We start from the raw sequence: 14,124 nt of genomic DNA on the forward strand, positions 1-14,124 counted from the left end.
AAGAATCGAAATGTTAGAATGAAAATCGATCAAATATTTATGTGCTGTTTTATACAGTAGAATATTTGTGTGCTGAAGCAAAACACTGAATCAAATCAGCCTCTTTAGGGTAAATTTTATTTATTTATTAAAAAAAAAAACAGTTTTTAACATAAAAAACGTACTCTGCACATCTCACCAGGGCATTCCTGTATCAAGATGTGCAGCTTTACAATTATATCATTTAAGGTTAAACGCAACGCTTGTTATATTCTACGTGTTCATAGATGGCGTTAATTAAATAATTTTATTAAAATACGCTTTTGCAAAGTATTTCTTTACAATATTAAGAAAAATCATTTGTTTGCGCCCGTATATACGCAATATGAATATGAATCAATAGTTTTGTTCGTTTAAAAACTCAATTCTTTCGAGAAAGGCATACAAATACAATATTGTACCGATTATTCAATCCAATATTGTATTTGTGTGCCTTTCTCGATAGAATTGAGTTTTTATATAGACAAAACTATTTATTCATATTCATATTGCGTATATGCAGGCGCAAACATATAATTTGTCTTAATACTGCAAAGCAATACCTTGCAACAAGCGAATTTTGATCAAATTAATTAATTACGCCATCTATGAAAACGTAGAATATAACTAGCGTCGCGTTTAACCATAACAATACATAAATGTAAGGCACGTTACAATCTACGCGTTCATAGATGGGGTTAATTAAATTATTTTATGAAAATACACTTTTTTCAAGTTGTACTCTAAAATATTAAGACGAATTATTTATTTGCGCCCATGCGTACATAATATGAAGATGAATAAATAGTTTTGGTCGTATAAAAACGCAATTATTTCAAGAAAAAAAACAAAAGAAAGTAAAATATTGTCAAAATGGACAAAATTATTTGCCCAAATGGACAAAATTTGAACAATTACATAGATATGGTAATAGTACATAGTGAAATTAAAACATTAAAAACAGTGAATATCACTGTTATTATTAAATATTGGAAACTAGACAAAAATGTTGTATTGACAAAAATATTGACCAAATGGATGGTGAAATAATACACATACACACACATATAATATACACACCAAGGTAAATCAGAGTTATATATATAGATTGTGATAGAATGTTAAATACAATAAACTATTTTACAATATATGGTCGATTGGGTAAAATATGGTTTGATAATATATCCACAAATATTTTCAAAGTGAACAAAAATTATAAAAGAGGTTCATGGGTCACGTTGCAATGATTCGAAAAAAGTTTAAATAGGTAGGTACCTCTGTGCTCCGGGAAAAATAACTGATTTATCTTTCGTTTTCCCTCTAGCTACCAAGCGTACATGTACAACGCACCTACCCTAGAGTTGGAAATGACTGAATTAATTAATGTATTATTACCACAGACATATGAATATATAGACTAGAAATTAAAGGTGAGGGGTAAAATCAACTGTTGAAGAACGAAGGGGGGTAAAGCTGACTGTGATTCGTCAATAAATCAATCTGACAGTATATAGGCATCTCGCATTATAATATCACCATTTAGTTCTTAAAAGTAAAATCTGCTTTTGAATGAATAGACATTTTTACATGGGAGCGCAAATTACTCGCCACGTTATGAACAAATTTGCGAAGTCCAAATTCGGCAAAAAAAAATTCTTCTATTTTCAGAGTCGAATATTTTGTTTACGTATTTAGTTAAGACATTTTTATAAGTGTTCATAATTTACTTCCCAGTAACAACGATGCGCACACTTGAGAATCGCTACATTCGACCAGATGTTTCTCGATGTGATAGTATATGTTTCTACAACTGATTCATATTATACGATGTGAATAAGCTTAAAATGATGCTTACATATGGAATGTAATACGACAATTGGGTTTATTCTCTTTTTCACATCTATTTTTACAAGTTTTCATAGCACAAGCCACTATTTTGCCGTGTTATTTCATAAAATGCCTCGACCATAGCTCGACGCTAGTTCGAACAAGAATGATGACGTCACATTCTCAAGATTCACGGGAAGCCATACGCGAGCCCAGCCGGCTCCAATGGAACCGGTATGGGGAGTGGGGAATAATACGCTTTTAATCACTTAGGGCAGGTCTACTAATATTCATATGTCTATGATTATTACCAATGACAGCTAATTTTGGAGTAAGTATTATATATGTAACAAGTATGTATATATATACGGCACGCGAGCGAGTTGGATTTTGCCTGTGGGAATCCCAGAGACATGGGGGTCTTATGCTGCAATATGTCTATGATAGACACCTTTCAAATAGATTCCATGTTGGATTTTGTCTGTGAGAATCTCAGATATCTGGACGTCTGTCCAATGTGTCTATGATAAACTCCGTTCAAATATTTTTGTTATTTGTTTTTGGGGTGTTATGCCGTGTTTCACGGCATAACACCCCAAAAACAAATAGGTAACAAAAATCCTTTTGGCCGTGAAAATCTTAAATCATATTTTTCCGTTCAAATAGATTCCATGTTGGATTTTGTCTGTGGGAATCTCAGATATATGGACGTCTGTGCATTGTGTCTATGATAAACACCGTTCAAATAGATTCCATGTTGTATTTTGTTTGTGGGAATTCCAGAGACATGGGCTTCTACGCCGCAATGTGTGTATGGTAAACACTGTTCAAATAGAGTCTATGTTGAATTTTGTCTGTGGTTACCAGAGACAATGGCTTCCATACTCCAGCTTGCCTATGGTGAGCCCAAACACGACCACAGAGAATTAATATCAGACTCAGTTGCAGTATTCATCGCGTCACGAATACATCACTACATAGTGAGTTCCATCCACTAAACAGCGAATCCCTAGAAGTGGAATCTATACCGATTTAATAGAAAATTGATATCGCCAATTGCATAACTCCTTTCGGCTCCTAGATAGGCCAATGCAATCATTTATCTAATCAAAAAAATATTTCATAAATTGATAATTTTTACCGAAATTAACGAAAAAATGTCCTTATTCTAGGCACAAGGACACACTTCTATCTGTTTATCTCTTCAGTGGTTTCATCAATATTTGCGTGGCTAGCGAGCAGCACGTGTGCAAACAGTGTGACTTCTGCGTATCAGCTAAAATATGGGCATTCCACTAAGAGCTATGCTGTAACCTCTCTTTCTGCCATATAACTCGTTTATGGGGAATAGGGAACGTTGTACAACAAAGCTTACAGCAGTAGTGGCGGTTCTTGGTCTTTTTTTACTGGTGAAACAAAACTAGGAAAAGCGCAACACAATATTTCATGACTAGCGACATAAGATAAAACGGCGTTTGCCGAAACTTTCGCAGCTAAATAATATAAAGTTTAATATAAAAAGGTTTGAATTTTGAATATGAAAAGAAGAGCATACTACATTAAAATCCGTTTTACTAGAAGATTTTCAATTGCACTAAAATCAAAGGGTTTGAGAAATGCAGAAACAAGAAAATAAAAACGCACAAAAATTTACTAATAACTACTTTAAAGTAAAATAACATTAAACTTGCATTTATTTGCAATGTTCAGCTGGCAGCGCGGGCCCGGGGCTCGGCCAATCTCGGTGACACTCGTCAAACTCCGGAGGCACGTGGCATCAAACAGTCTACTGTTGCTGCCATCGATACACCAATCACGATACATAAATACAGTCTGGTTTTAGCGTTAGTTATTGGATTTCACCTTCAGGAGGATTGTGCTGTTTTGTTTTTTCTATGAATTATTTTGTGCTGATTCTATAAGATAGTGGAACGAAGCCCGTGGTACCTGCAGCTTACTCGCAAATAAAATGCAACATCAGAGAAAAAAAATATTCTGAGTCAAAGGATTATTATTATTATTCGGCTTTTGAACGTAGGCTACCCCCAAGGCGTCTTCATAATAAACAAGGTGACAAAAAAACAATTAAATAAATGGTATTAAGCGCTCGTTCTATTAATCCTTTGTTGAAACCAGATAGTCCTATAGCGCAATACATCCTGTAGCGCTATAAATACCCCACGGCACTACCTTTAGTTCGCGAAGCCACAATATGGCCATTGTGAAATTCCAGATATGATATTGCAGAACAACAGCCGCAAACTCTCTTTTCCTGTTTTTTTATGCAGAAAAAATGGCGGTTATAAACACAATGCCAGACCGTAGCTGAAAAATGATTGGCTTGCTGATTAAAAGTTACAGGATATTTTATATTTTAAGACCTAAAGTAAATATTGCCTCTTCGCATATCATAATATCCATGGGTGTGCATTGTGTGCAACGGGCTAATTGTTTTTTTTGCCACAAATTGAAACCTGGCTTTGGGTTTGCATATTCTATTGCAATTTAAGCTGCTCTATGTTCAATTTTACAATGTTTAAAATCGATTTATTTATTTACTAACGCACTATGTCTAATTATAACATTTTACATATTACACATAGTTAACACAAGGAGAAATGATACACTGTAGGATTATTTCACGAAAATTTTATGTTCTGAAACACTTTATAAGATTTATAGAGCCCTGGTTTTTATTCTGTCTTTTGTATCATTTATCATGCGGAATACGAACAAAGTGTACCATTATCAACTGCCATATTTATATTCCGGTGGCGGAGGGTGCCGGGGGATGATCTGGTTATTATTTCAAGAAGCTTCTAGCTGCATGCACATACCACAGACCTACCCTTAAAGGAAGGGCTGGTTGTGAGGGAGACATTTCGAAATGAGTCTAGGAAAGCTGCTAAATATGAAGGAGAATACGACCAATCACAAGGCGTATAAACGGATAACGGATTCCCGATTTTTTCCGATGTAATATAATGTTTTAATCAGTGTCAGATGGGAGTGAAGAGTTTGTTCTTCCGGTGTTGAGTACCCAATCGAAGGTACTCCGAAGAATAACTGTTTGAAGAGGTCATTTTTACAACGTGTTCTAGTGCTCAAAAGCTCGAATGTGGAATGATTTGCCGACTTGCTGTTTATTGCGGTTGCTGTACGAACAATACATGATTATTGTTCATTTCCTCTATAACATCCTTCAATATTTCGCTTAAAAATTGGTGCATCTTATACATAACTAGCTGACGTGTACCCGGCGTTACTGGGGGTTATCCTTAAGAGATAGACATATACCAACGCGGACTTTTCTGTAGGCCTATTCAAGATATACAATTCCGTAGTAAATTATTTTAATGTATCTCATAAGGTTTAGCCAGCGTTAGCAATGTAAGCGCCCGAAAATATTTTTTAACGACTTGATTATAAAACAGCGACTTTTCTCTACTTTTTGTAAATATAAATTACATGTATTATAAATAAAAACATTTCAGAAGAAATTCTCTAAATGATAGAGAAAACCCTATCAAAATCTGTTGCGTAGTTTATAAGAACTGAGCGAACAAACAGACAGACACGGACAGCATTTTGTACTAGATTTTTAAAAAAATTTACCTCAGAAAAATCATAACACTGTACTGGGTAATTTATCTTACAAAAAAACGTATTTTTACGTATGTTGAAAAATTATAACACTGTTGGCTTGATTATTTGATATTTTTTTTTTTTTTGTAGTATTTATATTTAAAACAATTTACCTACCTTTCTTATAATATTAATCTCCCACATTAACATTTTTCTTCGGCAAATAACCGCATAGGTAAATCAATAGTTTACAATAAAAAAATCGGTGTAGTATCTTGAAATGTTCATACAATAATATTAAAATTCTTGTAAGACATCTGCCTACATTATTTGTGCTAAAGATGGGCAGTCCTGGGTACATACGTGACAGCTATTATTAATTTTCTATTTCGTCAAACTCGTGATCCATGGCAAAACTAATAACGTATTTCATTTCGCCTTTTGTTCGTTAATTGAATTTTAAATGCATCCCTTTGTTAGGCACAACATAATAGGGGTAATTTTACCTTTGTATTTTTGATCTAGTTTACAAATCCTTTTTTCTTATTGATTACTAAACTTTTCCTTTCTGTATTATAGACACATTACGACTTATTTGTGAAAACTTTTGGCTTTATAGATCTAAATAGATTAACTATAAGGTAAGGCTATTTTTTTTAAAGTGAATGGTATGAGAAGTGGGGAACACTCAAGAAAAATACAGTCTAATCAAGTAAACGTAATATCGTAGTCTGGTTTTGTCAAGTGTTGAAATAACAGAAGAGTGATGTGGAAGAAATCATGTATGAATGTTAATAATGCACAACGTGCGTGCCAACAGAAAGTGTGGAATTCCACTATTTTTACTTATTTCTGCAGAGAAATTGTGTGATGGTTAGGTTAGGTTAGATAATATCTCTAAACTAACTTAACAACTTTTTGCACAAACATTTTAATGGTGTCATTTTTTCTTTAAAACTTCTACGAATCAAAAAGATTTGTAAGTTATTCAGTTCTAATGACGTCTTAGGATGGATACCTCCACTCGTAGGTACCTAAAGACAAGTTAAATTATTCGTAGGAACTTTAAACTAAAAACATATCATAGTTGTTATTATTATTTCTCCAGTTGTTGATTTTGTTTGTATTTTTAAAATGTGTAGTTCACAAAATGGGATTGAAACAACTCACATTGCAAATCCGCCCCCCGTGTAAAGTTGCCCCGAACCCAACAAGACCCGTATAATGTTACAAAGCGGGGCCAAATGTCATGGATATGATCGGATATAAAAAGGGGATTATACAAGAGAGGTTATTACTTCCAACCAAATGGCATTACTGTTTACAAACTCATTATTTTGTTACGTCTAGCCCCAGCCTTCTCTACATTTCGGGGCTAAAGTAATTCTTATCTTTAGCATCAATTTATGAAAACAGTGTGAATATTATGTCACATATCACTTTATTTCGCAAAACAAGTGTGTCTTGGCATACATTTCTTCCGTCTTTGTCTCTTGCGTACTCTTCTGTTAGAAGAACTCTTGACATGACCCAACTCAGAATTTGATTAATTAAATCTTACAATCTCTCTTCCTTAGGCGTCCCTTATATCTTCCTTTATCCATTTGCTCACTATCCTTTATCCTGACACTCCTTTCTCCGTCCATCCGCCAATCATTTTAAATTATAAAAATAATAGTTTAAATTAAAAAAATATATGTGACGTGGCCAAAAAATATGCACACGAAGATCCAAAGGTTTATAATCTCTTGGCAGAAGAAACAAAGTAAATTAAGAAACATGTCAGATAATAAACAATACAATTATTATACCACTACACTTACCTACAGTTAAAGTATTTTTTTCTCTGCAATAAAGAAAAAATAACAAATAGCAAATTCTGCAAAACAAAGCAATGGGAATATTATTCAAGCGCAACATACAGGTGCAAGCGACATGTTAAAGGAAATCATTTTTAGGATGGTGAAGCAAACGAAATATTTGAATACTTAACATCAACATAGGGATGATGTCTAAGGTAATCAGAAAAATAAATTACAATCACGAGATAAACTAACACGGGACGAAGAATAATAATAATTTTAGGATGATTTGTATAGCGCCGTTTTTGTGTAAAATCTCCTCAATGGCGCTGTACAAATATATAAAATACAATTCTACTATGATCTATGTTATTACTAACTATATATGGAGATAATATACAGTACAATACTTGTCTGGTAGGTCAGAATACAACGCGATTTAGATTGATAACAAGGAAAAGTCAATCTTCCTGATATCTCATATCTACTCGTACCAGGCAGTTCAACTACATGTACCGATATTATAAAATTCCTCAATAAATTACTGGGATTGAAATTACGTTAAATAAAGAAATATATACATCTTTCACAATCATTAATAATACTTACTAACTAAATATCACGCCGTTTGCCTGCAGGGGTAGCTAGGGAGGACGGACCGCCAAACAACTCGGTCTTGGCACACTTCTTGCCTCGTTCACATTCATACATCGTCTCATACATTCTCTTCTTTTATTCTTAATATTGGCACTAACAGACTCAAGTATTTGGTTTACTTGATCGTGCCATGTCTTCTTCTGATCCCTCCCTGACTTTTATCATTCACATTAGATTCACATATTTTCCTTTCATTCCTTTCTTCTTTACTTTTCTGCTTGATCAAACCATCTTAAAAAATCCCTTTAAGTAGAATAAAATATTGATAAATATGTTTAGCAATTTTCAATATCTGTTATAAAGTATTAATGTTGGTAAATTAATAAGACTAATAAATATATGCTAAAAAATAACATAAATCAAAATCATCACAATTTAAAACAAAAGTATTTGAACAAACAAATTCTACAAATAAAGTAGAATATCTCTGATTATTTTCGTTCTAAATCCTTTCAATTCATCGGCAAATTATAATAATATTATTATTACGTCCATGTGGAAATTCATGGAAAGGGAAACTTTAAACACGGACTTGGATAATAATAGAAGATGTCGGTTTAGCGAGAAAAGCTGCCATGATAAATGAAAACTATTCTAAAATTATGGTAATTTCCCAGGCCGGAAATCAAAGAGATTGGAAGAGTATCACGTGAAAGGTTAACTTTGGATTCATTCTGTGAAATAACCTTATTAGGCAAGTAGAATATACAAGTACTTGCAAAATGGCAATATTGCGTTGGGTCCGTTGTTTCAGCAGAGCGATACTTCATCATTTTAATGGCGTGTTTTATCGATTTTGCAAGTGTTGAAAGTTGCAAACTGATTCTATTGAAAACACACCGAGTGGATGGTAGTTTTACAACGCTGTTTATTAGCAGTGTTCTGTAAACATGTTATGCAATATTTAGGTATGGTATGATTGTAAAAAGCTTATTTTAGTTCGTTAACCACTCGAGCGATTGGTTTAATATAAATACTTTTATCATATTATTTAATTAATACCATTCCTCAAAAGATTAATAAGAAAATATATAAATTTGGCACATTATTGCAAGCGATCACTAAAAACGTATTGCAAACTTGGTATAATATGTCAAAAGTCACTTGAGTGAATATTTCCCTTTACCACAAAAATATTACAAGCTCTAAATGAAATTATATCTACTCCCGATCCTTAGTAGTCGTAATTCGTAAGTTAAATATGATAATGTATTAGCTTTGAGTTCCAAATATATTAACGACTAAAAGGAAGTTGAAAGTAAATGTAGAAGTGATTTTTAAAAAGGGCAAAATCCAAACTGATAAAAATCATTTTCAGAAAAACCCAAAACTTATTTTTGGAAAAATAGAGTGTGAACTCACAACAAGAACAAAGAGTACACAAAACGTAATATGTACTTACTTGAACAGTGCATAATATAAAACAATTTAAAAATTAGGTCTACCCACATATTTTTTTAAATTTTAGATATATATAATTTTCAATTTGAAACCATTTATTGGATAACCAACGCCCACACATTGTTTGAATTACTGTCAATTTCTAATACGTTCCTTTGATTTGTTGTGAAGGCCGTTACATGTAGTTGTTTCAATTATTTCCACCATTGTTGAATGTCCTTTCCTTTCTTACGCGTTTCGTCATTCGCTTTGCATCTAGAAATAGAAAAGTTCTATATTGTCTGTTCGATTAGTATGCACATAGCTCATCTTTGATTTATGTCAATGCTAAAGCCAATCTAAATATTATTATTATAGTCAACAATTCTAAATAAATAAACAATATCGAAACCTTAAAGATATTAGCTTCAAAATTTCCAATTAATAACTTTCCGGTACCACAGCCAGCATCGAAGATGACTCTTTAATCCAGCTTAGCGTCAGAGTATTAATTAAGTTCAAACAGGATCAGTAATGAATAGTTCCAATAATATATCATATTCACCGTCCTGCGCCGTAATTCATGATCTGTCTAATCCTCCTAATCTCGTAAGAACAGTTACAGAACCATCGTGACAGGAATAGACGTGACCCAGATGTTACTTGCATCTTGCATTCTGTAGTAGGAACGAGGTATTTATAACCGTGGCAGTTCTTCAATTCGTCAGCATTGTTGCTGTGTGCATTTCACATTCCCGACGCGATGTTTTGGCAGATATGCGGAAGCTTTTTGAAGAATTGTTTATAATTTAGACGGAAGTTAAATACTAAATACAGGAAATCCATATTTAGGCTGTTTTAGAAGGCAGAAGGGAGACAGGAACAATCTTGCGGCATGATTTATTTATTTACAAAATATTAAAATTTTGATTTGTTCTGGTCAGACGTAAACTTAAGTAACACAGGATATCATAATTTTATTCCAAGAACATCAGGATTTTTTTCCAAATGTTTCTGCCTTTCACCCTTCATGGATTTTCTAGGCCAACATTTAAAATTAATGTGATAGAGCAGGGGAGTTTATATATTAATTTTGTTTAAATTTGAAAATTTCAAAAATTTATGGAAGATTTGTTTCGAATTTCGATAATTCGAGGCAATTTTATACAGTTAAATCTTGATAGAAGAAAGGATATTTGTTTAGAGAGGGATAACCAAAAAACATTTGATTCCAACACCTTTTGTGACCTAGAAGTGAGAACTTCTAAGGAACAATTGGGAGTAGATCACTGGATTGAACATTGAAACAAGTAAATGTTACAATATATTATAAAATGTAATCAAGAACTCGCCACAAAAGGCCACATCTGATGATTTTTCACTTCTTTATATTAACATTATAAATCCAATTTACGGCGTTCGTGATTGAGAGGTAAGGTTCTCTACTAGAAAGCCGAAGGTCGTGGGTTCAAATGCCGGCGTGCGCAAGTAAATTTTATTTGATTAATTTGCGATATTTGCAAATTTTTTAATTTAAAAATAATACATAGTATATTTGAGGCACGTTTCAGAGTGGAAGTATCGCCTTAGTTAACGATCACCATTCTTCATTCGTTATATATTTCAGAATCCCCAGTACCAGAAGAAGTTCCCAGCTCCTGTCGGGGTCGCGGTTGCACTTTTGTAAAATGGGGTCACGACCAGAAATAAAATGAGAACCCCTGCTATAACATGTATTATAATCTTTGATCTGTGTTTCGTTGAGAATTGAAGAAGAGTATTGGTCAGCCTGTTGAAAACGGGATTGCAAGCCGTTTCCTGATAAACTTTTAATAATTTCTTAATACATCGGAACACGTGTTCGGTTCATGCACCTGCCTTTGCCTTAATAATTCTTATGAACACGTGTTCCAAGATCGTGATAATATAATCGTATTTTACTAAAAGTTTATCAGGAAACTTATCAATTCATTCGCTAAGGGCCTGCAATCTCGTATTTAACCTTATTACAAATAATTTGAAGAGATTCTTAATAAATTAACAATCATAATTTTTTTTTCGCGTACTATTAAATCGATTAATAAACAACACTTTATTGAAATTAAAACCTAGCAATATAATCCTTTTAATAAATTATGATCTGTTTTGAACAGTATTTTGGATAATAAATTCTTTTATTCACGCATTAAATTAACAAAAAAAAGCACGTGCGACGTGTTTTTGCGATGCTATTTCGAATTGAACACGTTGAATAATTGTGTTTAACCCATAAGATCAACACCAGTCATTATTTATTACACTGTTGATAAAAATTACCAGCCGCTATTTAAGTAAAATGGTGTAAGCTTAAGCCCAATCAGTTTTTAATGAGAGCTTTTGCAAAATTATACAACTAAGAGCAACAAGGAAAGGTAGAATGAAGAAAGACCACGTTTAACTGCGTGAAACCGTGAGCTGAATAAATTATTCATACAATGGCGATGAATTTCATGCAACCGGTTTTCGTCATGAAATACTAAAAAAAAGTCTGGGTTCATACGATTTAAAGTTTGATGGACCTTAAGACGGGACAGTACCCTAAAATAAAGCCAGAAGCTTAACGACGTAAGTGAGGCAGCCGTGCACAAAAATGTGCGACGCGCGGACCTGGTGTATTGGACAGACCTCCGGTTGAATTTTCCCTATCAAACCTCTAAAATAAAGTGAGAATCGACGAAATAAGTGATGAAGTTGTGTAAAAATAATATTCGGCGCGCGGCCCGGTGTAATGGACGGACCTACCTACGGTCGACTTTGACCTAGCAGGCCTAGATAATCGATCTTTACTTGGGGTATATTTTAATTATTCGTCTTAATTAAAGTCTTGAATTTTTTTAGAGGGATTCCTCGGGAAGTTACTAATTCATCGTCTAGAAATGTCTAAAATCTGGTGCTTACCGTTATTTTATAGTTAAAAACGTTAAACCGTTTAACTTAAAATATGCTAACGGTAAGGTCCTATTTTTATTAGTCTTGAATATAATAAATAACTTACTTCCATGGAGATCCCTCTAGAAACATTTGAGATTTTAGTAATATGTTCATCAGAAATAATAAAAATGTGAGCGTCGAGCGAACCCCCGTTATTAGAGTTTTATGTCGCTTAAGTACTGTGCATTCTATGTATTGCTCGTAATAGATAATACGGCGGAGTAAGAAAGGGTTAGTAAAAAACGTTAATCATAATCACGAGCATGTGTACTGCGTATACCGGCCGTAATACTTCAGTATTAGTAGTTGACAGATTTTTTATCCGCCCGCCACCAGGTATAGGAACGTATTACGATCGTAGTAGACGGAGATCGCGGACTTTGTTAAAAATCTGATTGATTTGACAAGCATCGATCGGTTATATTTTAAATCTAAATATCGATTTACTAAAGCGAATACGGAACGCATAATCGAACTGGTCGAATTTAGAAGCAATTCGAAGCAGATCTGGTCAATTACATTACACATGTCTTCTGAAGAATCGTGAAGATAGCAACAAAACGCGAAATGCCAAAATGATCGTGTTTTTGAGGTTTGTGCCAGTCTAAAAAATCTTGCGTGCATATTATTACCTACGTGTGAAGATTTTACCCCTAGAAATAAACGGCCATCTACCTCGTGTGGCTATTCCAATGCTACAGCGGCGTAGTAGGGACTCTTTATAAGTAAGATTGTCTATTTATAATCTACAGGATCAACATATCGATGGCCTAGAGCACACGCCACACATATTGTGTTAAGAACAATTTGAAAACTTAATTTATAAGGATAATCCAGTTTAATTATAAGATGTAAAGCAACAAAGTTTATGTGAATGAAATAAGTAATGTAAATTTCGCACGAAACGTCTATTTACAAAGTGAATTATCTTGACAAATGCTTTATAAAACACGTAATTGTTTTTACTTAAAACTGAACTTAACACGTGCGAGCGCTAGGTCATCATATTATGAGAACTAGATTGATGATTGATGAGAGATGGAACTGGCAGAAGAAGGATGAAAGTAAAATGAATACTGAAGAAATGAGATCTCCGATCTATGCAGGAACGTCTTAAAATTTATTCTGGAGTTTCGGAAAGAATGCAAATCTGATGGGAGTGTATTTAAAAAATAAGATTAAGAAAGGTAGGTTATTTAATTAATACCATTCCCCATAGTATTAATTTGGAAACATATGAAACTGCTCACAGCGGGTTAAAGCTAATAAATCCACCTAGATTTCACCTAGAAATAACAGAAGCGTATGTATGGGACGATGTTTGACTGTAAATGATGCCAAGATGCCATGATGATTAGTTATTTAATAATACCCAAGTAAGGTTTTTGACGTTCTATTAAATTAGAAGAATGTCTAGGAGGTTGTCATTCGATTTGTAGTTGAATGGACCATTTAGTTCACTGTCAAAATATCATGAAAACTGGGTTAGAATGTATTAAATGATATTATTATCCAGGTAGTTTGGAGACGCTCTATTTAATTCGTAATTTAGTTCAGAACAGCGCTACTTTTGGGATGGCATGAATTAATAGGACTCGTTTTTCATCGAAACTTTTAGCATTCACAGAATTCACACAAAACGCCTTTAAAGTACATTGCTTTATTCATAATTCTGTCTGCACCATCTCAGCTCGCCGACGTTTATCATCGCAGACAAATTGTCTTAATAAATTACTAAACTCAACTGCTTTATACATTTAGCAAAGAGATTAATACGTCTCCTGCGCTTCTCTACTCTTCTGGTCGTTGTTATCCTGGACAGGGTGGGTAGGATTGGGTGGGGTTGAAAACTGGGCGTAATCACCCCCTAGGAGAAGTTATCACA

The 14,124-nt window shown here is 33.7% G+C and overlaps 1 protein-coding gene across 7 annotated transcripts in view; it reads right to left on the reverse strand.

Annotated features, from left to right (window-relative positions):
- The window catches only part of LOC149417772 (angiotensin-converting enzyme-like), a 444,505-nt gene that overhangs the window by 18,919 nt on the left and 411,462 nt on the right, over window positions 1–14,124 (reverse strand). The window lies entirely within an intron of this gene.

The sequence above is a fragment of the Hesperophylax consimilis genome, chromosome 14 (assembly GCF_061612785.1).
Source record: "Hesperophylax consimilis isolate HC1 chromosome 14, BYU_Hcon_1.0, whole genome shotgun sequence".
NCBI classification, from domain to species: domain Eukaryota; kingdom Metazoa; phylum Arthropoda; class Insecta; order Trichoptera; family Limnephilidae; genus Hesperophylax; species Hesperophylax consimilis.